The 24,514-nt window shown below is 50.0% G+C and overlaps 1 protein-coding gene across 5 annotated transcripts in view; it reads right to left on the reverse strand.

Annotated features, from left to right (window-relative positions):
• The window catches only part of Tmem63c (transmembrane protein 63C), a 66,722-nt gene extending 42,507 nt beyond the window's left edge, over window positions 1-24,215 (reverse strand). For 2 of the 5 annotated variants that reach the window (XM_052185340.1, XM_052185339.1), the window contains exon 1: window positions 24,119-24,214. The gene's annotated coding sequence lies outside the window, so the exon portion shown is untranslated. Of the gene's footprint in view, window positions 1-11,649; window positions 11,727-12,680; window positions 12,831-24,118 lie in introns of all 5 variants that reach the window. The other 3 variants (XM_052185337.1, XM_052185341.1, XM_052185338.1) reach the window with 3 other exon arrangements.
• Between the last annotated feature and the right edge of the window lie 299 nt (window positions 24,216-24,514).

Here is a 24,514-nt window from a genome sequence, read left to right on the forward strand (position 1 = left end):
AATAGTACAGGTTTTTTTTTAAAAAGATTGTACTATGTATACAGCCAAGACTTTTAAAAAATGAAGCTTGAGCTGGGCGGTGGTGACTCACACCTTTAATCCCAGCACTTGGGAGGCAGAGGCAGATGGGTCTCTGAGTTTGCGGCCAGCCTGGTCTACTGAGGGAGTTCTAGGTCAGCCAAGGCTACATAGGGAAACCCTGTCTTGAAAGGCAAAAGGAGGAGGAGGGGAGGGAGAGAAAGGGGAGGAGGAGGAGGGAGGAGAAGGGGAAGATGAAGAAGTAGAAGAAGAGGAGGAGGGGGGAGGAGGAGAAGGAGAAGGAGAAGGAGGAGAAGGAGAAGGAAAAAGAAGGAGAAGGAGAAAAGAAGAAGAAGAAGAAGAAGAAGAAGAAGAAGAAGAAGAAGAAGAAGAAGAAGAAGAAGAAGAAGAAGAAGAAGAAGAAGAAGAAGAAGCAGCCACTTGAGGATGCTAATATGACTGGGATATATGGAGCATACTTAGAGTAGCAGGTATTGGGGAACGTTACTCTTTGGACACTAATTTCACAGCACAGGACAAATAACTATTCAAGGGAATGGGGAGAGTTTGGCTACCTGAAGCCAGAACATCTAATTTAAGCTGGGTCTGTCATAGCAACCATCAACAGCACCTTTACCTCTCTAAGCCTCGGGTTCAGCACCTGGAAGGTGGTCCTAAGGGCAGCACAACTTCACAGAGTTACCGTGACAGTGCAGACACAGGGTTCATACATTCCCTTGTATGACAATGAAAGCCACCTCAGCCCTCAGGATTACCTAGTGCCATGGTCAAGCCATTGGCTTATCTGAGATGGTGCTGATGAGTCTCTCCTGGGGAGGGGGGACAGGAATGAGGAGAGAGATGCAGGGAAGAGAGGGTCCACTATCCCTTAAACTGAAGGCATAGGCAGCCATTATCTCTGTCTTTTCCATGAACAAAAGAACCAAATTACACCCTTGATTTGGGCCAAGGAGGGAGAGGAGGGGTGGTGAGAGCACTGGTCTGTGAGATGGGTCTCCTCTGTGGTTGCACACTTTGTCTGGTGGGAGAGGGAGTAGTTCTCGCCTGCCCATGCTCCCCTATCTCGCCTTCCATATGTCAAGAGCAGGATGTGCTGTCTTTTCTGGGTCTCCCAATTCTGAGCTATCCTCAGCAACTTAGGAACAGTGTCAAAAAGAGCTAGCTTTCCTTCAGCTCCGCCTTCCGTCCCCCTCTCCCTCCCAGGCATCCAGGCCCACTGCTACCTAAAGAGCCAGGCCAGCTCTCTGCCCTCCACTTCCAGACGATTGGAAGGCCAGGTCTCAGGGGTGATTCAAAAATGAAGGTGGTCTGGGGTGGGGGGAGAAGGGAAGGCTAGGGAGTGGCTCAGGGGTTAAGAGCTGCCCTTCTGGAGGACTAGAGTTCACACCCAAGCATCCATGTTGGGCATCTCACAACTGTTTGTAACTCTAGGGGATCCATCTCCCTCTTCTGGCCGCCACAGGACCTCAAACTCATGTTCACATACCCCTACGCAGGTACACACAAGTACATACAATTAGGAAGAAAAACAAACTTTTAAAGATGGCCTAAGGAGTTCTGTAGAGGTATCAACTTATTGTTTGCTAGCATTTACCGAGCATTAACTCTGGGCCAACCAATTCCATTTAGGCAATACTGTATTTAGCTCTCATCAGGACCCTAGGGCCTCAGAACCAGTTACTTAGGAACAGAAACATCAAAGTCCAGTGAGCTTAAACAAGTCAACCATGGTCATGGGCTATTAAGGGGCAAAGCTGGAGGTGGGGGCTGGAGAGATGGCTTAGCAGTTAAGAGCACTGACTGCTCTTCCAAAGGTCCTAAGTTCAATTCCCAGCAACCACATGGTGGCTCACAACCATCAGTAATGAGATCTGACACCCTGGGCTGGCAGAACCAGTAAAGATGGCAGAAAAGGGATGACTTTGCCTGAGTCCCAGTCTAAGGATATAAAACCTTCCCAGAGTTTCAGGATGGTACAGTTTAAGCATGGTGAATATAACCAAGGGTCTAAGCTGGACCTTGTAGCTATCTAGCTGAGTCTCCCAACACTACCCAGGGCTCAGTCACTGTCACCCTTCCCATACCCGATGAATCAGCAAGAACCAGCCTATGAGACCAGCACTTAGGTTTTGACGAGAACCACCATAGCCACAAATCAGGACACACACACACACACACACACACACACACACGCACACACATCAGCACTACCACCACTGGGTGCACAACTTTGTACCTCCTGCCTGCCCTCACCCACCACCTGGCCTTCTTGGTCTTTTCAGTAACTGGTCTTTTAGCCAACAAGAAGAAAGATTATTCCTGCTCCTTCAAAGCAAATGAGGTTTGTGCCGTGCGGACCCCTCCTAGATCCACTTGCCTATGGATTTCCTTCTCTCCCCCACCACCCTTATCCAGGAAGCCAGCCTGGTGCGGTCGGCTTGCTCTTGTTGCTAGTAGGAGCAGAACTGTAGGGGAGCTGCAGGAACGAGGGGTTCTGCTTCACAGCCCTGCACACCTGCCTTGCCAGCTGGCCATGACTCTCCCCCTGAGCCTGTCCTTGCTCCAAACTGTCCTTCATCTCCCGAGGCCTTATGACCAAGGGCGGTGTGTACAGTGTACAATGTGGTGGAGCTGAATCTCCTGAAGGCTCAGACGCTTACCCAAGCCTGCGAGCAGGTGGCTTTGAGGAGAGAGCCTGGGCCTTCTGGCACCCCATTCAGGATCCTTGGTGGCCTCTCAGTCTTGTGGAGCTGACTAGGCTCTGAATCAGCTGGGGAGGCGTCTGGAGAACACAGAGACCCCCTGACCTCACCAATAAGCCAGTTTTTGTGTGCATTACATATGGAGGGACACCCCCGAAGAGTCCCTGAGGCTGGGTTGTGTTCCTTGGTGAAGAGGGGGAGACACTTTGCAACAGATTCAATGCCAGGCTTTGCCTCCTGGGAACAGTGGGGGCGCAGAGAAAGGCAAGCACCTCAAAGAGGCTTCATGATCCTGGGTTGCCAGAGAGCAGACGGGGCGCCCAGGGCCTCAGGGACAACCCTCCCGATAGACTATACATGTGCTTTGCTGATGCCTCAGTTCTGCTCTTCAGCGCACCCAGCCTTCCATCCCAGTCATTTGGGAAGCATGGAGTGCTTAGTATTAAATCCCTGATTGGGTTTATTACGCATACACATTAAAAATACTGAACATTCTTAGGAATGTTTTTATGTCTCGCACAAAGGCCAGCTAGATTCTGTTCTGTCATCTTGAAAAGAGGAATCTTGAGCCGGAAGAGCCCAAGAGACTGGCGAGGTCAGGGAGCTAATGGCAGGGAATGGGAAATGAGCCCCAGGGGAAGGACTCAAGGTGGGGGTGGGGCTCTGAATCATGCAGCTATGGAGCCATACTGGAGACAAAACGACGCTGAAAAAACCCCAGGCTCAAGACAGAAGTTAGTGGGGAAAGGGAAAGCTATGAGGGAATCCAACTCCAGGCTTGAGTGGGCGTGGCTTCAAATGGAGAGAGGGAAGGAGAGGGCAGGGACTTGTGTGACATCGCAGGTGTGAGCTTTCCTCTAGCCACCATTCCCTCCTCCTCACAAGCAGCCTAAGAGCTACAACCTAAGCAGCAAGAGTCAGTGCTCCATTCTACAGGGAGATAAACTGAGGCTAGGTACTAGCCCACAGTTACAAAGCTGGAGGGAAAACAAGGCAGAGAGAGGGATGCAGTGGCCACTCAAGTCAAGGCTGGAAGTTATGGGAGCTGACTTTCCATCCACCTCACTCTGGGGCCCTACAGGGGTGCCTCTCCCTGGTGGAAAGGTTCTTTCTTTTGTCCTCAGACTCTTGTCAGTCCAACCAGGGGCCAAAGGCTTTCTGTCACAGAGAGCCATCACGGCCATGTCCAAGCTGGACAGGGCAGGAGGTGAAGCACTGGGGTTATCACAGACACCAGCTCTCCACAGGCTGGACAGCAGCGTGGGTGACAGCCTGCTTGTGTCTGCTTGTGTTCATATAATGTCTGCTTGTGTGTGTGTGTGTGTGTGTGTGTGTGGTGGGTGTGTGGTGTGTGGTGTGTGTGGTGTGTGTGTGTGTGTGTGTGTGTGTGTGTGTATGGAGAGAGAAGGAGGGAGGGAGAGGGAGGAAGAGGAAGAAGGTGAGAGAGAGAAAGAGAGAAGGTGAGAGAGAAAGAGAGACAGGGAGGGAGAGGGAGGGGAAGAGGGAGAGGAGTCGGATGCTTGCTGGTCATGCTGGCACACGCCTTTAATCTCAGCACTTGGGAGACAAAAGCAGGTAGATCTCTGAGTTCAAGGCCAGCCTGATCTACAGAGCATGTTCCAGGACAGGCAGGGCTACACAAAGAAACCCTGTCTCAAAAAGACGAAAAAGAAAGAAAGAAAAAACCCCCAAACCAAAACATAAACAAAACAAAACAAAACAAAACAAAGGAACAGTAGGATGTAGCGATGCTCTAAAATAGAGGGTCCTGATTTTTGTCTTTTTAAGGAACAAGGAACAACAGCAAACCCTTAAAATTACAGCACACTCTTTCAGTGATCTCTAAATCTTTTCTGGTTTAAAGAAAAACAAACCCAAGCTAATGAGCACGCCCTGTTGTCTACAGTATTTTGAAGCGAAGCCTTGGGTTTTCTAGGCACAAACACTGCTGACTTTCCTTCATCAAACTCTTTGCTGTGCCTCAGGCCCTCTAACTCCGCCAGCTCTAACTGTAACTTGTCAATGGGGAACGCGTCTCTGTGCAGGCCCTGGTGGCTTTAGGAAGTGTCCACTCAGGAAGATCAAGTCTGGTCCAGCCACCATCTCTGCTTTCCACAAGGATCCCCTCTTAGCCTGATGGCCCTCTGCTCTTACTGATTGTTCTCTGGCCTCCGGGCTCTCCATCCCCATTGAGAACGCCCTGGCCCTGTTGGAAATTAGATCAGCTCTGCGCTCCCAGGCTGCCCTCCTGGAGGCCCGCCCCCAGCCCCCCCTCCTCTATTCCTACAGCGACACTCTATCCTGAGTTCTCCCCCATGAAGTGCTAAGAAGAATATGTCATGTTCTTTCTCTCACCAAGCTCACTCCAGGAGAGGCTTGAGACAGATCTTGCTAAAAGGAGCTAGCTGTCTGCCGTGTGTACATAGCTCTCAGACGAGGGCCACCGAGTCCAATCTGGAGTGTTTGGGAGTTTTTCCTAAATAAGGCAGTGAGGGAGTCCTGTAGAAGGACTTGCTTCCCCTACTCTGGCTGCTATAGATGGCTCTGCCTGATTTACTGGATCACTTGTTTTCATCCATTGTCTCTCGCATCCTCTCTACCAGCCTCAGGGCCTTGGCATATCCTAGTCTCTCTGCCCAGATGTTCCCCATACCGGCACTAACTCATTTTGCCACTAACCTCAGTTCAATATGACACCCCATGCCTGTGCCCCTACCCCATGGCACCTTGGGAGGCAGACACAGGGCAGCGTGTAATTGTGGGTCCCTAGAGCTGGCTTCCTTGGGTCTGACCCTAGCCTCTGCTACCTATTAGCCCCATGACTTGGAGTAGATGTCTTAAGTGTACCTCAGTTTCCTTATTTACAAAATGGATGTATTAAGTTCACCTCCCCCACTGTGTACCTGTGGGACTAAGGGGACCAAGTGAACAGCTCACACACTGTCCAGCCCACTCAGTGATGCGTGATTTGCCATGTGGGGAGCTAGTGTACTGCATGGTCACTTACAAGCTGACCTTGCACAGGACTGGCTACTCCAGGGAACAGTCGATCCCTTATGACACAGTCTGAGCCCTGGCTGGACGCTTTGCTAATATTTGTTGGAGATGAGATAGTCAGGAAGCAGGGCAGAGGGACTTGTTTGGCCTTGTGATGTCAAGCCCAGAACATATGGCCTGGAAGGGATGTTAAAAAAAAACAAACAAACAAAAAAAAAAAAACCCAAAAACAACCCCCCAAAAAAGCTGGGCGGTGGTGGCACACGCCTTTAATCCCAGCACTTGGAAGGCAGAGGCAGGTGGATTTCTGAGTTTGAGGCCAGCCTGGTCTACAGAGTGAGTTCCAGGACAGCCAGGGCTACACAGAGAAACCCTGTCTCGAAAAACCAAAAAAACAAAAACAAAAAATCAAAAAACCACTGTCCTCTAAGATGCTTCTCTCACATCTGCTGGCCTGTTTGCCATAAGCTTCCTATCTCAGTCTAGGTAGCTCCTGCCTGTCCCTGTCCCCTGCGGGTTGGCTAGAACCTGTTCTTAGAGGTTTCTGTCTTGATTTAGAGAGAGAGAATTCCAGCACACCTCCCATCTGCGGGCGGGAGAGGAAATGCAGTCACAACTGGGTGAAGCTGAGCCTCCAGCACGACCCTGAGTTATCCCTGTAATTCTCATCTCCATGGCAACAGGTCTGGACTACACTTTCAGCCAGCAAGACTGGGCAGCTGCTCAATTCCTCATCAACAGGGGGGTAAAGACTCCGGGGTGGAGTTCTCTCCTCAGCCTCTACCTCATTAACTCTTCAGCAAGAGTCCAGAGGCGGGCAGCGGGGTGGGAGGGTGGGGATGGGAGGGAATCACAAACCTGCAGTGAGATAGCGCCCCCCCCCCCCCGTCCTAGACTCAGTCCTTGCTGCAGAAGGATAAAGGCTGCACACAGGTACCCACAGCAACCAGGTAAGCAGTCAGGTAGAAGCTGTTGGTGACGCCCCCACTCTACCTCCTTCTGTAGCCAAGATGAGCTCTGATCATTCAGTGTTCTACAGCCAAAGGCTGAACCCTGGTCTCACCCACACTCAACCAGCTGTTTACAACTCAGTCATATCCACATAGATCTTGCCTTACCAAACATCTGATCTGTGCCACATGGATCTAGGAATTGAGGTGCAAAGACCAGTCACATATGGGGGGGTGAAGGGAGTCTGAACCCCAAAAGTAAGCTTTCAGGCTTGAGAGTAGCCACTGTATGGTCTAGAGGGCAAAGCACAGTATAGACAGTGCACAGAAAATGCTGTGCCCGGTATGTGCCTACCTGGGTGGGGCCCACTTTTCTCTTGAAGCATGCATAAGAAACTGCTGGCAGAATTTGCCTTCAGGGAGGAGATGTAGGCAGTCTTAGAAGCAGCACAAGGGGCTCAGTGGTCAGTTTTGTCCTTGTCACTGAATATTGTTTGAAGTATTAATGAATCATTATTATTTGGGGGGGGGGTTGGCTTTTTCGAGACAGGGTTTCTCTCTATAGCCCTGGCTGTCCTAGAACTCACTCTGTAGATCAGGCTGGCCTCGAACTCAGAAATTCTCCTGCCTCTGCCTCCCAGAGTACTGGGGTTACAGGCGTGCACCACCACCGCTCAGCTAATGAATCATTATTCAATTGTCATCGAGTCACTACAGGTTCTGGAATGGCAGGTTTGGGAGTCGGCGTCTCCAACAAGTCCCTGAATGGTGCCAGTACCACTGGGCCATGCTTGAAAGTTTGCCCCATGGAGGCAAAGTCCATAGAAAGAGGTGGGAACCCTAAAGCTGAGCCTAGACAGTGGAGCAGAGAGCCTGCGGAGCTGGCCTGGTTTTCAAAGCCATTGTGTGTCTCTCAACTGCACAGCTGCCAATCATAGAATCGCCTATTGAGGCCCGGACTTGGCTCCTGAGCTTAAGGAGCTCAGGCTTGAAGTTCCCTAAAAAGGTATGGAGTAAAGGATCTGCAAGGTATAGGGATCAGAGAGGGTAACATCTGATTCTCCCAGAAAGGAAACACAAAGGCGAGGCTGGCCAAAGGTGGCTCCTAAAATCTAGATAGTCTGTCTCCTGTGAGTGGACAGCTTGCTAGCTGCCAGACACTCTGCTCAGATTCTACAAGCACAGGCATTTTAAACCACCCCCAACAATTCAAGACAGGATCCCTGCCACCAGTGAGCTCTGAGTCAATAGGACAGCCACATGTCCTTAGCATAAAGGCCTCCAACCACGGCATGACATTCCCAGAGCAGACCACTGAATGCCCAAGAGCAGAGGGGGAGGCAGGAGAGGAAGGCAGTTGTGGGTCCAGATTGTGTTCAGGCTGCCTGGGGAGCTCAGGTCCCTTAGATGGAAATATGCCAACCTTAGATGAGAGGAAGGCCAGGGTGAAGCCCGTCCCTGGGCACGGGCTCCATCTGTCTAAATAGGCCGGAAGCCATGCTGACTGCCTCGGGGGTGTTCCGCGAGCAGCTGCCTGCTCAAAGCAAGCTGCTTCAGTGATGGGTGGTGGAGGCCAGATGGTTGACGATGCTGATCTAGTTTATATGGCCTCACAGGGCCCATGGAACCTCAGAGTCAGGAACTCATGAGGGTTCCGAGACTCACATGTGAAGAAGTACTGAGGACTCTCATCCACAGACCTAGTGATAGAGCTCAGCCCTGGAGGGAAGGGACTACAGGGACTGTGGTCACATCCCACACCTCAGTCCTCCCGTACCTGTATGACTCTGCAGAGGGGGGAGGGGTCACTGACATCAGCCAGAGCTAGATGCCTGCCCGCCTCACCTGGCTTTGTTCTTCCTCCGCTTGAGGTTCAGAAAAACTACTCCAACCCAAAGATGGAACCAGAGAAAATACACTCTGCCTAAAGCTAGAGGCATTCTAATTAAACTCAAAGAAATACTAGCCTGGATTGCTGAAGGAAGTAGTAGCTATTTCTGGAGAGACCCATCCTTCTGCCTATGACGATCTGAGGAGAAGAGAGTGATTTCCTCCTCTCCTCCATGTTCCCTCCCCATCCTTTTTTTTTTTGGTCTGTTCACATTTCTCTTCTGCCTTTTGATGTCCAAGTGGATCAAAGGCTCACCCTGTTTGTCCTCCTGTTAAGGAGGCTTGTAAGCATACACACAGTTCAGCCCAGGGTTTACCGAGCCAACACCTGCTGGAGGTGGAGGAGGCAGGGCCAAGGTCTCAGCATGTACCAGGTGGCAGATCAGACAGTAATTCCAGGCCAAAGGCAGGACAAAGCTAAGTCTATGCTGAAGCTATGGCCTTGGGGACTGTAGGGATCCCCAGGCCATAGGGGCAGGCAGGGAGGGCTTCTGGAGGTGTCATTTGTAAACATGAAAAAAAATTGTCTATCATGATAGAAAACAGTAGAGAGGGAGGTGGAGAGGGAGATGTTTGAAAATGACTGTCTTGGCTACAGAGGCCCAGAGAAAGGGTCTGCTGAACTACAGGCAAACTGGACGACCACAGGTCCTAAGACAGCCTGCTTGACCCGTGCTTTATGGTGTAGGTAGTAGGGAGCCACAGAAACAGTGGAGAAAAGGTGTGATACTGTCTGGGGCTGGGTTTCTAGGTCTTGATCCTGTCCCCAGGCCTTGATTTTGAGTCCTGAGACCCACCTGGGACTCCCAAGGGAAGCAGTCTGGATCCCAGTAATCACAGTTTTGTTAAGATCTGCCCTGGTAACCCTATTTTTTAAATTATTTGTTATATTAAAAATTTTTAATTTGGATATTTTTTAAATTACATATAGGTGTGTCTGCCCACATGTGATTGTATGCTTATGTGTACAGGTGTCTGTGGACTCCAGAGGCACCAGATCCCCTGGAGCTGGGTTACATACTCGGGTCCCCTGGAAGAGCAGCTTGTGCTCTTGACTAAGGATCTCTCCAGCCCCCTGAGGCACTATTTAATGACACAGCTCTGAAGCATTCTTGAGACCCCCTTCCACTGTCTGCCTGTTTTTTGTTTGTTTTCATATTAAATTTTTCTCTTCCTAACATACTTCATATCTAGAATTTATATCCCATAATTCCAGCACTTGAGAAGCTGAGGCAGGAGCATTGACAATTTTGAGGCTAGCCTGGGCTATTTGAGTGAGACTCTGTCTCTCAATGGGTAAGACTAAATAATAGAAAAATCAAGAATGTAAGCTGCTTATGCCCGGCCCTTCCCCAGCAGTAGAACTGAGACCTAGGAGGGCAGGATTGTGTCTAGCTTATGTGTTTCTGATCTCAGTGCCCAGCCTCGAACAAGCACAAGACCCTGCTGTTGAGCTGGTTAAAGGAAAGCCTGCCCTGTGGGAACCAACACAGCGTGGTTCGCTCCTTTTCTGGCACCACACCCTCGCTTCCTGAGGCTTCGCAGTGCCTGAGCCTCCTGGTGGAAAAATCTCAGAGAGAATCAGACAGAACTGTGTCATTTCCCTCCTTGCCTCTCACCCTGCCAGGAATCTTGGAAGCTTTGGACTGATCCTCCTTCGCCCCCGTCTGATCACCACCGTCATCTGTCAACTTGGAGCGGAGCCCATAGCCTACAAGGCACATTGCACCTAGGGAACGTGAGCAGGCTGCAGGACTCGGTGCTGAGAAGAACAGCTTTGAAATGACGCTGGCCCCATGCAAGGGTGCTGGCTGACTCCCCCACTGTAGAGGCCTCTACCTTCTGTAGGGAAAAACACTCTCCGTTTTACAGGTTGACAAATAGACTCAGAGAAGCTCATGGTCGTGGCCAACCAACACCTCTACACTTGAAAAAGAACTTGGTTTTAAATGCAGGCCTTCCCTACTCCACCAAGCACCAGTCTCTTCTTGGTGTGCAGTCTCCCTTTCATGGAGACACAGGGTTAAAAAAAAGCATAGCGTGCTCTGTCCACGGTGCTGATCCTGGGTCCTTTGTGCCAACCTCCAGCAGCCCAGAGCTAAGGGAGCCAAGGACAATGACTTCATGTCTGCTGCCTGGCCTGAACTTGAAAGAGTGTTGCAATCCCTATCTGCTTTGGGCAGTGGCCATCTGATCTCTCCTCACTCTGATGTGGACAGAGCTGGAGTCTAGAAAGGACTACTGTACTTGCGATCTCATGGACATAGGTGAAACCAGAGCCACACTTATCCAGTGGACCCTGCAGTCCATATCCAGCCTTGCCCATATCCAGACTATGGCAGAACTTGAATTAAACCTTCAGTCTGGGGTGGGGAGCTTCAGGTGGCTACACCCCAACTCCTTGAGTATTAGTACACCTCCTTGCGGGTGAAAATCCTGTCTCAATAGATATTGTTTCCTTACAAGTGAATAACATAAATAAGATATATCCAGTTTCTATTTTCAAGACCCTTAAAGGCCAGGTTAGGGTATCATTATTAAGCAGGTTACCTTCAGGGAGCCAGGATGGGTAAGATGGTGGCTGAGAGAAAACAGGCTTTTGTGATGAGCAGAGCTAAGGTGATGCCCACTTACTGAATGCTAGGTGCTATTTCAAGCATTTTACGGATATTAGCCTATTTAATCCTAGGTGACCTTAGGGTTCTACTATTTCCTCCATTTTATGGGTAGAACTCGAGATGGACAGGGATGGTAAGGCTGGCAGCTTTCAACAATGTCCACAGCTGCTCTCCACAACCACCTAGACGGGAGAAAGCAGGGTTGGACAGTGAGAACTGAAGGGGACAGAAGTGCTGCCCTGGAGAGATCTCCTGGGAAAAGGAAGTCACAGGGGCAAAAAAACCAAACCAAACCAAAACAACAACAAAAACCCTAGCACTTTGCACAGAGAAAGAACTAGATCTAAGTTGACCTTAATGGATAACAACAATTGCAACTCTTGCCACATAGGACAACGATTTCTCCATGATGGAGAGGCCTTAGACGCTCTCGGAGGGAGGGAGGGCTCTTACCAAATCACAGCTTCCCTGCTCAGCCTCCAGGGCTGCACCGTCCCTTCTCCAAGATTCAACCAGTAGGGTTTTTACTTCTGAAATGAGGAAGAAAAGAGTCTTCTAGGTACTCACCTGACTTTTAACACATTCTACCTTCAAATGTTGGACAAAGGAGTGTGAGTTGCTTGGGGTGGCCAAGTCCGGTAGAGGAGAGGAAGGGTGACCCAGGGAAGAGGCTGGGCTGAAGCCAGCAGGAAGGAGGCAGCCAAAACAGAAAGCTTCCTATGCAGTGTTGATGGGATTATTCTCGATTCCTCTGAGATATTCAACACCAACATCTAGATTCTCTATTGATACTAACCAATGCTCAAGAACTAAAGGGGCAGGGGCTGGAGAGATGGCTCAGTAGTTAAGAGCACTGACCGCTCTTCTGAAGGTCCTGAGTTTAAATCCCAGAAACCACATGGTGGCTCACAACCATCCATAAAGAGATCTGACACCCTCTTCTGGTGTGTCTGAAGACAGCTACAGTGTACTAAGATATAATAATAAATAAATCTTTAAAAAAATAACTAAAGGGGCATTGAGTTAGATTAGCTTAGTTCAATAAGATTCTTCCAAGTCTCCAAAGTCTGAAGATACTATCTGTCGTAATCCTTTCCAGGGAAAAAGGGTCCCTGAGTTAGAGAGTGCTCACACCATTGTCTGTCCCTGTCCTGAGCCTGCTTCCCACACCAGAGCAGCTGGGCAAGACCCTCGGTGCGGAGGTCCCAGCTAGGAGCTCAGCCTGCAGCGTTACCGGTGACGGGAACACAAGCTACCCTCCCTCAGCTCTCAAGTTTTCCTCAAACCTCAGGGGCCTGAGCCACCCTCTGTCCTGTGCAGAGGGTTCAGGTCCCTGCTGATCCCTCCAATCAGGCTGCGGGTAAGGGCCTCAGCTGCTGACTAACTCACCCCAGGCTATGGGATAACCATCTGGCCACACTTCCCAAGGCTGGAGTGGGGAGGAGGCTAGTGCTGGAGTTGAGAGATGGTGACAGGGAACCTACCTGGGGCAGCAGGTATTGGTGAGAGTTCAGGCTGAAAGGCTATGCCCCCGGGGGCTTCCAATTCTCGACCAGTCTCTGGGAAGAGATGCTTCCAAGTGGCCCTACAGTCTCCCACCAGTTCTTGACGACTAAAGTGGCTCCTTCAAAGCTCTGTGGCATAGGGACAATAGAACACTCTCAGGATAGGCAGGCAGGGATCCCAGTCCTCTGTAAACAGCTCCTCCCCAAGCCCAAGCTGGCCAGGCCCCTCCTAGGTCTAATGTGCTTGTCAGCATCTTCGCATTGGGCCAGCCTGGGGAGCTCTGGCAGGGTGAAGGGCACCTTGGAGGCCAAAGAGTCCTCAAGACATGGCCTGAGTGAGCTCTCGCAGCTGAGCAGAGATCCGTGACAAGGAGGACAGAGATGGGACAGTATACTGGAATTTCAGGCCATTGTGGGTTTGACACTTGTCTCCTAGTGAGTTAAATTGCCTTGTTTTCCCTCATTGCGATGAGAACTTCAGCCTGGATGTAGTTAGAGCCAGCAGAGCTCAGAAGAGGGGAGGTCACACAGGGCCACAGTCATCTTCCTTTGGAGTCATCCGAGGAGACCTTACTGAAACACCTGTTGAAGGGCCCTCGCCTGACCCACTAAGAACAAATGTCTGTGAAGGTGTGCAGGGATCTGCACATCCACGTCTTTATAAAAGAGGTATGGGAAGTAATACTTAATGCATTCTCTGCGAGAAGCCAGACAAGTCCACGGATGAGGCTTGTGTTGCTCACCCAGAATCCTCAGTTTCTTTCTTAAGGGCAACTTCAGGGGAGCCCAAAGTCTGCGGAAGCGAGCAGCAGCTCCGGGGCAGCTTGTGCGACACATCTCTAGGTTTTATTTTCCTCTTGGACAAAATGAAAGGAAGGATAATCTCTCATGGACCCTTCAAGATCTGACATTTCCAATTAAATTAGAGAAGAACCCACAAAAAAGGGAACTTAAAATGGAAATTCAAATTGATGTCATTTGGTGACAGAGCACTTGCCCAGCATGCACAGGTCCTGGGTCTGATCCCCTAGCACTGGCAAAAAGGGAAAAGAAGGAAGCTTGGAGTGAGGCATCTTAAATAGTTTTCTCCCTTTGCAAGTTTTCTTCTAAAATGCTCCTTTTAGATTCTGAAAGCAGCAGGCCATGGAAAAGGCTTACTCAAGGTAATTACACAATGGAAATAGGATTGGGCACGCTGCCCCTGCCTTCCCAGTGCTCTGTTGCATTTCTGGACATAAAGATAGTTAATGCTCCTGCTGTAGCTTTCTCTGCGTTTTCCCCAAACATGGCTGAATGTGTGCTCAGCCCAGTGTCCTCAGGACCCTGCTGCTCTTTGCTTTGTTCATTAATACACGTCGCCCATCTCTGCATCCAACATCTGCAGATGTCAGTAGTGCTCCACCGAACCAAGCCCTACCCTGCACACCATGATTCCAACCTTTGCTGGAGGCTTAGGCTGTCCTCTCACCCCTTTCTGTGACTGCCTGAGCTTGGACTCCCTGTGGAGACTAGGCTGACCTGAAACTGGCCATCTTCCTATTCCAACCCCTCCAGCACTAAGATTACAGACGATGCATTCATCCATGCGTGGTTTGTTTCCCGTTTCCCTGTTTTTTATTCAGGAAGCTGCAGTAAGCATTTCTGGAGTTAACTGTAGAAAACCCTAGGATGAGGGTGATGCGGCTCTGAACTTCTAATATATATGGCCAAGCTGTGCTGCAATAATGAAGCAGCTTGCTTGTCCCAGCAACAATGCAGTAGCTGCCTTCTCTGCATCTTTAACAGCATGGCTAACTTTGTAGACCAGTCTGGCCTGGAACTTGCAGAGATCTACCTGCCTCTGCTTCCCGGGCACTAGGTTTAAAGGTGTGTACTACAACCGGGCAGTGGTGGCGCATGCCTGTAATCCCAGCACTCTGGGAGGCAGAAGCAGGCGGATTTCTGAGTTCGAGGCCAGCCTGGTCTACAGAGTGAGTTCCAGGACAGCCAGGGCTATACAGAGAAACCCTGTCTCGAAAAAACCAAATCCAAGAAAAAAAAAGGTGTGTGCTACCACACTAGGTGCATAGTGACCTTTTAAAGAACATTTTTCAACATGCTATCTATCAATTATTTTAACTAGGATATTTGAATATCCTCATTAATATGGTAACTCTTTTAGGCACACCATTTGTATCTAGCTCATTCCTATCCCCTGTTAAACTCTTCAGCTTTGGCAATATTAGTTAAAAAGCCATCGCTTCTCAGTTCAGAACTCTTCATTGCCACAAGGACAGATATCTCTTTGTCTCTCTCCCCTCCCTCTCTCCCTTTCTCACTCTTCCCTCTCCCCTCTCTCTCCTCTCTCCTCTCTCTTTTCTTCCTCCTCTCTCCTCTCTCCTCTCTCCTCATTCCACCCAGCAGCTCCTGAATACACACTTTCCAAGCACTTGTGAAGCATTCTCCAGCACAGATTACATAGTGTTTTGGGTAAACTGTGTAGAACAATGTTGGGGATGTACACCCAAACGCATGCACAAACTCTCATGCACACACACACACACACATTAAAATCAAACACATGACTATTTTTATCAAATACCCTTTAGGCCCTTGCCGGGTATGGTGGTGTATGTTGATAATCCCAGTATTCAGGCGGTAGACGCTGAATCTGAGGATCTGACGTTCAAGATCATCATGGGCTATGTAGTGAGTTAGCCTCAAAGGTCAAGAATAGGGGCTAGAGTGATGGCTCTGCAATTAAGAGCACTTGTTGCTCTTGTGCAGGGCCCGGGTTTGGTTTCCAGAACCCACATAGTGGTTCACAACCATCTGTAACTCAAGCTCCGGGCACGCCCTCCATGGATACCCGGGTATGCAGATGGTGCACACTCATACACACAGGCAAAACACTCAGATACAGAAAATAAGACAAATCTTAAAAAATTAATCAAGAGGGGGCTGGAGGGATGGCTCAGCGGTTAAGAGTACTGGCTGCTCTTCCAAAGGTCCTGAGCTCAACTCCCAGCAACCGCATGGTGGCTCACAACCATCCATAATGGGATTGGATGCCCTCTTCTGGCCTGCAGGCATACATGCAGGTAGAGCACTCATAACATATAAATAAAAATGTTAATAGAATTGTAATCAATAAGCAAATAAAAATACTTTAAATCTATTATTTAGCTTATACGTTTTATACCAATATTCACAGATGAACATTCGTTCTGGTATTTAATTTGTGAATTATGAATGTGTGCCACACTCCAGCTGTCCTGTCTTTGTTATCAGGGTGGCACTAGCCTCACAGAATGGCCTGGAATCATTCCTTCTCTAAGATCTGGAATGACTGGTGGTTTTAAACTACCTAAAGGTTCAACAGACACTGTCTAAACTTGGCTGTTTTAGGGTTTTTTTTGAGGACTTGGTTCCTTCTATAATTATTGGTTTGTTTGGGTTTGCAGCGCTTCTGAGTCAATCTGATTATTTACACTTTTCCAGAAAACTCTTGTTTCAGCTAGATTTCAGATAATCTGCGCGTGGCTGAACTCGGCGTTCTCTGAGAACTCTATTTTCTCTCTCCCAATGGCTATTTCCTTATTTTAGTAAGGAACTTCATCTGTTTGCCTCACTGCTCCGTCAACCCCTGTTAGGTTAGCTAGACTTTAAGAGGTATCAAATTAGGGATGGAGAGATTGCTCAGTGTGTACTGCTGTCCCTTGGCACCTGAGCTGGGTTCCCAGCACCTACATCAAGGGGCTCACAACTGCCTATAACTCTCATTCCAGAAGGAGCTGATAGTTTTGTACTTCACAGACATGGTATGCATGCATATATACCCCCTTACACACACACACAACACACACACACACACACACACACACACACACACACACGATTAAAAATAGTAGAAATAAACAGGCAGTGGTGGCTCATGCCTTTAATCCCAGTGCTTGGGAGGCAGAGGCAGTCAGAGCTCTGTGGGTTCAAGGCCAGCCTGGCCTATAGAGTGAATTCCACGACAACCTGGGCTACAGAGAGGAACCCTGTCTCATAACAACAACAACAACAATATAAATAAGTCTTTAAAATAAATGAATAAAAGTCCCCAGAATGACAGAAGACATTTCTCCCAGTGCCCTGCTTCCTGCGCACACAGCCCAAATACGGAAGTGCTGATATCACAGGGGAGATGGGACGGCGCTGAGGAAAGAGTCACTCAGCAAACATTCACCACAGCCGCACTTCATCATCACCCAGCTCGGGACAACCCACACTTCCTCTCCCTAGCTCCCTGCGCTGGTTACACCTGCCACTCGCTCTTCCTTCAGCCCCAGTGGTCACCTCCTCAGGACCCTACCCCGCCTCCCAGGGAGGAGATGGTGGTTTTCCTATGGGAAAAAAGTAAATTTAAACACTAAAAGGATAAAAGAATGAACTCAACCTAATTAACAGATATTAACATCCTATAATTTTCCCTTCGGATCTTGTGCGTATGCTCTTGTGTGTGTGTGTGTGTGTGTGTGTGTGTGTGTGTGTGTGTAACAAAATGTTCCTGATAAGCCAGAAATTTTTCCCCTGAAGTCTCAGCTCCACTCCTCACAGACCATCACAGGCTATGCTCCATAGACGCCGTAGCTTGCTCATCTCTGTTAATCACAAGATCTTGTTTTTATATATTTATTGACCTTATATTGTCACTAATGGTATTGTTCTGCAGTCTCCTTTTATAACGTTTTTAAGATTTATTCATGGCAATAGAGAATATATACATGCTGTAATGTATATTTATATGTGCATGTGCATGTGCATGTATATGTATATGTGGGTATATCAGTCTTATCAAGATATAATCTAAAGAAACTAAAATTTCCAGTTGGTTGTGGTAGTATACACCTATACATTTTGGCATTTGGGGGGATGGAGGCAGAAGGATCAGGAATCCAAACGCATCCTATGCCTAGTGAGTGTGAGACTTCACCCTGGGCTTTGTGGAACCCTCAAAAAACACCCATCAAAACAAAATCTTCAGACAGGAGTGAACAATGGCATATGTTTGTAATCCCAGCACTCTATAGGGATAATCTCTTGTGCACTGTGTAAATGCATCACCTGTCAATAAAAATCTGATGGCCAATAAGCTGAGGCAGGGTTAGAAGGTGGGACATCCTGAGAGAGGGGAACTCTGGGAAATAGGCTGGAAGATTTGCCACTCAAACTTGGAGAGAGTTGGATGTATGAAACTGAAGAGAGGCAACCAGCCATGTGGCAGCCATGAGTTAGTATAAACGGGTTAATGGAATTACAAGCTAGTCAGGCAGCAAGTCCAGCATGACGCCTAGGCATTTATTAGTAAACAATAAGCCTCCAAGTCGTTGTTCAGGTACTGGAGCGGTTATAGCACTCAAGAGGCTGAGGCAGGAGGATTGCTGCCGACTGACCAGAGCTACGTAACAAGACCTTATCTCAAAAAAGTTAAAATACAATAAAACAATAAATAATAAGGCAAATACCCCCCCCCCATTCTGCTTGTGTGATCTAGCAGGCGCCACAGCTTTGGTTGTCCCTTCTGATATTGTCAGTGTCAAAGCTACAGATTCAAGACCTATTTTTTACATTTGGGGTGTTGCTGCCCTAGATATCCCAGAGACTGTCAGTTTCTGCACAGGCACAAGTGTCTCTAGGTCACTGCACACCCCATGTGAAACCTCCTATCACCAAGCACAGCAACTGCTCTGACACACGCCCTTGTCAGAACCTCCCTTCCCTGGCATTCCACACTGCTGTCATTACAGAGCAAAATTGTTATCATTTCCTTCTTTGCCCATGAGTTACCGGGGACATGCATGTGTGTGTAGCATGCAGAAAATGCCAGGTGAATAAGGCAATGACCTCACTGTCTAGCAAAAGTTGTTCAGTGTGTCAGGCTTTCGAGACCTCTTCTAGCAGAGATCCAGGGAGGGCTTCGTGGAGGAGGTGGCAGGTTCATTGTGTTGTAAAGGGACAGAAAAAATAAACATGAGAATAGAATGGAGACAGGTCAGGAAGCCATGACCCAAGTCTTCTTTCTAGACTCTCTTTTGCCAAAGCTGGACTTCTTAGCTGATCTGTGAGTGGGGGTGTTGGCTGGGGGTACACACAAACACAATCACAGTACTTGGGAGGCAGAGACAGGTAAGATCACTGTGAGTTCCAGGACAGCCAGTTCTACACAGTAAAATCTTGTCTCAAAAAAGCAGAAGGGAGAGGAAGAGGAAGACATGGGGAAGAAAAACTGGGGGTATTTTGTGGAAACTTTTATGCGATCCTACGTGGAGGGGGGGACTCTGAGCCTGAGGGATGGCGCGGTGTGAGGAGTGGCTCCGACATTGGATAACTGCTCACTGGAAGGCTCTGGGACCAGTGAGGAAGGTTCAGAATAGAGATGGGTTCAAAAAAACGACTCACTCAGTAAGGAGGCAGAGCCACTGGGGTGCCCACCCTCACCAGGCCTACTCTGAAAGCCTGCTTTCCCCAACATGGGAAGGCCAGGGTTTTCCCCTCCTCCTGTCCTGCCCCTCTCAGACCTGCTACTGTCTACAGGGCCTGTAGGAGCTGGTGTGGGTAAGAGCAAAGTCTAGGTGTCCACCTCCTGTACACGTTGGGGGTGAGGCAGGAATCCTATCCTTCCACTTCCTTTGTTCTTGTGACAGGAACTGTCCTTCAACTGCCCCAGCTCTGGGCACCCTGCCCAGAGTAGAGGGGAAGGGGACAAACCAGCAGCCTTCACTTCCAAGTCCTTGGGTCTTAAGCAGCTTCAGCAAAGCCAACAGCACAACAGAGGTAATCGCTGGACATGTTTGCACGCTGGAGTCAGATGCCTGTATGTTGGAGTCAGACCCCTGTATGTTGGAGACAGACCCCTATATATAGGAGACAGACCCTGTATGCTGGAGACGGACCCTTGTATGCTAGAGACGGACCATTGTATGCTAGAGACGGACCATTGTATGCTAGAGTCAACCTTCTGTACACTAGACTCAGACCCTGTGGCCACATATGTAAGACTGGTTCACACTGCCTCCCACAGCCTCTGTTTTCTCCTCAAGTGAATGTTCATTTGGTCCACTTCTCTGGAGCCCAGGAAGGTTTCAGAAGCAATAACCAGGCACACAAAACCACAGAGCAGCAAGACCAGAGATGCTTCCCTGGTCTCATGTCTGCAGTCTTCCCAGGCTTGGCCTGGTTCATACTTGGACACACGTGACCGTGGCCTGGAAGGGTCCCTGACTTAGCATCTCCTCCCACCCTGCCCCCCATGTGCCTTCTGGTTCCTGAATGACCCCCTTCTCCTTGACTTTCAGGGACCTGATGCTCTTCTGAAGGGAATAGTTCAATTCTAATGGTGCCTTGAGGAATTTACATAGCTAGTCAATCATCACTGGACATTTCCTGGTGCCAACAAAGCATGGCCTGCCATCCCAAAGGTCCCTAGAGAATTGGTGGAAAGGGGACTTAGTCACCAAGCACCACACAGCCACCTCCCTCTACCTTCCCCTCCATCTTCCTGAGGCCTTTATGCAGGGTTTCCCAGCCCTGCAAATGAAGACTAGTCTCATGGGGATGAATAAGCAGGTAAGGATGTGGGTGGAAACCTCGCCCCAAGCAACCTCTGGACAGTGCATCACATGTGACAGGTCCTACCACACATAACTCCACAGGGCTTTGAGAACATATCCAGCTGTTCTTTGCAGCATTTCGGTGCCATGGTCAACTGTCACTTGGATCAATAACCCAACCACATCCTTGATTGGCCACAGGACTGTGCTGCTCCCCTGAATCTTCAAAGACCTTAGAGTCTCTTGCTCTTGAACCAGGGTGTGGCCTGAAACCAGTGTTCATATGGCTGGACACAATCCCCAGAAGACTCAGCTAACAGTGTGAAGGCGTCCATCTTCAGGCCAATCTACTGTAGTAGCCAGTGGCCATGGACGCCTTGGCTTCCCACTGGAAGTTGGCATAGTCTTTCTGTCTCTGACCCTCTAAGGACACCAGAGGTCCTGACTCGGCAGGAATGAAGGCACAGAGGCGCACCAACACTCATGCACTTCATTCAATAGCTCACCTCTTGAAGGGACTGGTATAAGATAGCAGCTGGGTGGGTAGGGAGAGTGTAAGCTGGGATCTGGGGAAACCCGGAGCCAGGTCCACATTGTCTAAGTGGATCTGCACTGCACTTCTGTTTCCCGAGAGAATCACCGATGACCAGACAGAAGCAGGAGGTGGTGATGGGGTGCCCCTCCCCCTTGCCTGACTTGACATGTCTCAGTCATGGGTCATGGAAGCTTGGATGTACTGCCTGCTCTAGAAACACAGCTCATGAACTTCTAGCCTCAGGATGTTCCTAAGAGTCACCCTCCGGTTGGCTCTGAGAAATCCAGATAGCTCTAAAGCAACTCATCTTCCATGCTATGACCACAGGTTCCTCTCAGTGGCCCATCTTAGCTCCCACCGTGGCTCCTGGGTGGGAGAGTAGAGTTCTGGGTACACACGCTGGTGGGCAAGAAAGCTGTTCAAACCCCAGCTCTCCCTAGAGAGGGGGAGGAGAGCATGCCGGGCCCCGGGTCAGGCAAGACAGGGCACTAAAAGCTGATCTCACACAATTGCTCAGCACTTCCCCTAAGCACTTCCATTACAGCCCTTCTCAGTGAGGGCCTGCCCACGGCCTGGATGCCACGTGGCTTCCCTTAGCCTGCCCACGGCCTGGATGCCACGTGGGTTTCCTTAGCCTGGACGTTGCAAAGAGATTCCGGCCCTTCCCTTGCATTATCTGTATGGTTTTCCAACCAGCTGATTCCCAGAAAAGGCCAACAAGAAGGTACAGGCTGGTAGGGAAGCCTACTGTGCCCCTAGACATCAGCATCTCCAGGTAGCAACCCTGCTAAATATATTATTATTAGTTACCTAAGAAGGAGGGAAGAAAAGCCCTCAAAGGCCAGAATATAATTGGAGGTAGGCTGGCGGGGGGGGGGGGGGAGGGGGCGTCTAAGACTGGAAGAGTCCCTAGACTGACCACGGGAAAAGGGGACATCCATATAAAGGGACTGGCCATAGTTCCTCCATCAAGACAGGAAACAGATGGCTTTCACACAGGCCAGAGTATCCCAGAATAATTCTTTCTGTAATAAAGACTTGACTCGTTTTCAAAGCCCTCCCACCCATCTGGAGAAGGTAACTTCGTGCCCAGCTGACAGGTAGGGTAACTTGGGACAGAGTACCAGCAAATAGGGGCTCTTGGTCCACAACAGGCCCTCGGTTCTACAGGTCCGAGTCTTCTTCCATGATCTGGGGATAAAAGGCACCTTTTGAAGCCTGGCCTTGCATGGCTAGGCTGGGAGAGAGCTTCCTAGGCTGTGAACAACTGCCTTTCTCCCGAAGAAGGGCCCCAGCGGAGGTGCCAGGGGAGGCTCCAATATAGTTTGCACCTGGCTCCAATATAGTTTTCTAGAGAGTCCACCCTTTCCCACAGATCACCCCCAGTGACCATCTAGCAGTTCAAGGACTCTGTACCAGAGGGTATCTCCAGAAAGCAGCCAGGCACATAGTAGCACCTTTTACTCCACACACACACAGAGTCAGAACCTCTTGTCCTGTTGGGCTCTCAGAGAGACAGCAGGTCCCTTGTTTACAGTTCACAGCCTTGTTCATGGTCACAGCTGCTCTTACAGTTCCACAGGCAGGACAGACATCTGTCTATCCCAGACAGTGTAACCCTGTGGGGACAACGCTGGCAAGGTAATCGTGTGATCTCAGCACCCTCCTTCCAGCGACTTCCTTACCAAGTAACTAGCAAACATTCCTTGAAGGAGGAGAACCTGTAGGGTCTGCTCAGATCAGCCCCGTCTGTCAGGGGACAGTCACACCCTCACCTCCCAGGGCTGGGGCAGTGGGGGAGAAGAAGCAAAGAATAAAAATCTCTTCAGCCTGTCCTGAGGTGTGCGTGTAGGAGAGACGCAACAGCCCTTTGTACCCGCTGTGCCTCTGTGCACAGCATGATAGCTGATTCTGGTTCTAAAATACCAATGCTTGCTCCCTGCCTCAGTTACCACAAGAAAAAGACATTTGCCCCAGGGACAAGAGGACAAGATGGCTTGAGACATTCACCTAGGACGGCAATAGATTAAATGGAGTCTTCTTTGGGGGACACGCTGATCAGAGAGGACAGTAATAAGAATGAAAGCGATGAGAAGGTATCCCCACAGACGACCCCATCACCTTCTGGGAACAAGAACCACAGCCTCTTGAAGGAAGAGTTCATCTTGATCCCTTCAGCGACATCTCATCCCCTAGGAACTTTCCTTGGGCCTCCATCAAGGCTGGCACATGGCACAGAAGCCAAGAAACTTCCTCCGCCACTAAAAGTCACCTCTCATTTTTTTCCTGAACCCACAGAACTGACCCATCACCCCTTCTACACAGCAGTTCTTAGCAGTTTCCTCCAAACTGATTCCATCCCTGCAGGTGTCTACAACTCTGGCTCCCCAAGCCTGCTGAAGTTGTAGCTCCCTGTATCCTCAGGGATGAGGAGAAGGGGGTACTGGGTGGGAATCCAGCCCAGAGAGCATCAGGGATCTAAAGAGCAAGACTAGCCCCTGTTCCTCCAGCAGAGAGACTGGGGGTTGGGGGGGGGGCGGGGCGACGGTGAAATTTTGCCTGGGAGGACAGCTCTGTGTAGCTACCAATTGACTTCTGACAAGTCAAAGCATCCCTGGACCTCAGTTTCCCCAGAATCTTCATCCAAACCCAAAGTTTCTTTCAAGTTGAGATTGGAAGCAGATCCTGTCTTTAAAAATTAATAGAGCCAAGGTGGCATCCTTGGCTCCCAGGACCCTGCCGCCTTGAAACTCAGGCTGCTCAGTTTAGAATCGGACCCACACACAATCCATCAGATGCTGTGGTCACAGAAACGGTGAAGGCAAATCTTCTCCTCCCAGCCCAGCCCATTGCGTGGGCAGCAGAGCCCTGGGGAGTCCCTAGATGGGTGGGGGTGGAACTGCCCTGAGAGGAACTCCCACCTACTCAGACAAGAGGCAGGGACAACCCCCCTTCCCCCAGGCAAGCTTCCCGCCCACCTCCACCCCGGCATCCCGTAAAGACAGGTCTCCTAAGTCAAGGCCCTTCCAGTGGGCGGCTTAGCCCACCCTTCCTTAGGTACATGCCGAGAGACAGCCAACGTGCTCCGCATGTGGCGTAGTCTCCCTTACTACCATCCCTCCAGTCCAGTCCCAGGTCGCCGCCGTAAGCTCTCAGCAAGCGATCCCTCCCCGCCCCCTCCCTGGTCCAAGACCCGGATTCCCATCCCTTCTCCCGGCAGCTCACCGCTTCTGCGCCCTTACGGCCACTGCCAAGCCCAAGCGAGGAGCTCCGGCTGCCAGAATTAGTGACAGACAACACTCTACCTGAGAGGCGACTGCGGGTGGGTCCTTCTCCTTCTTTTTAGCGGCCTGGTAAAGCCAGCTCCACCTGGCAAGGGACTGTCAGCAAATTCCCCTCTGCATCACCGCGGGAGCGGCATCCCGGCTCCTCCCAGTAGGAGTCAACCTTGGCCCCGCCCAACGCTGTTCTGACCTGTGCGGGAACCGGACTAGATAAGCAGAGACCAAGGCTCTGCCCTGGAAATCCTGTAGTTATCAGAAACCATGACCATCGAGAATGCACAAGGCTGCCGCTCCCTGGCTGCGGTTTGCAACAACTGAGGCTCTCTGGGCCTTGGCAGCTGCCTTGTCCACCCACCCTTTCCTATGCCTCAAACTCTCCTCCGAGGCCTCCTAGCCCAGCTAATCAGAAGGAAGGAA

This window comes from Apodemus sylvaticus, chromosome 6 (assembly GCF_947179515.1).
Source record: "Apodemus sylvaticus chromosome 6, mApoSyl1.1, whole genome shotgun sequence".
NCBI classification, from domain to species: Eukaryota; Metazoa; Chordata; class Mammalia; order Rodentia; family Muridae; genus Apodemus; species Apodemus sylvaticus.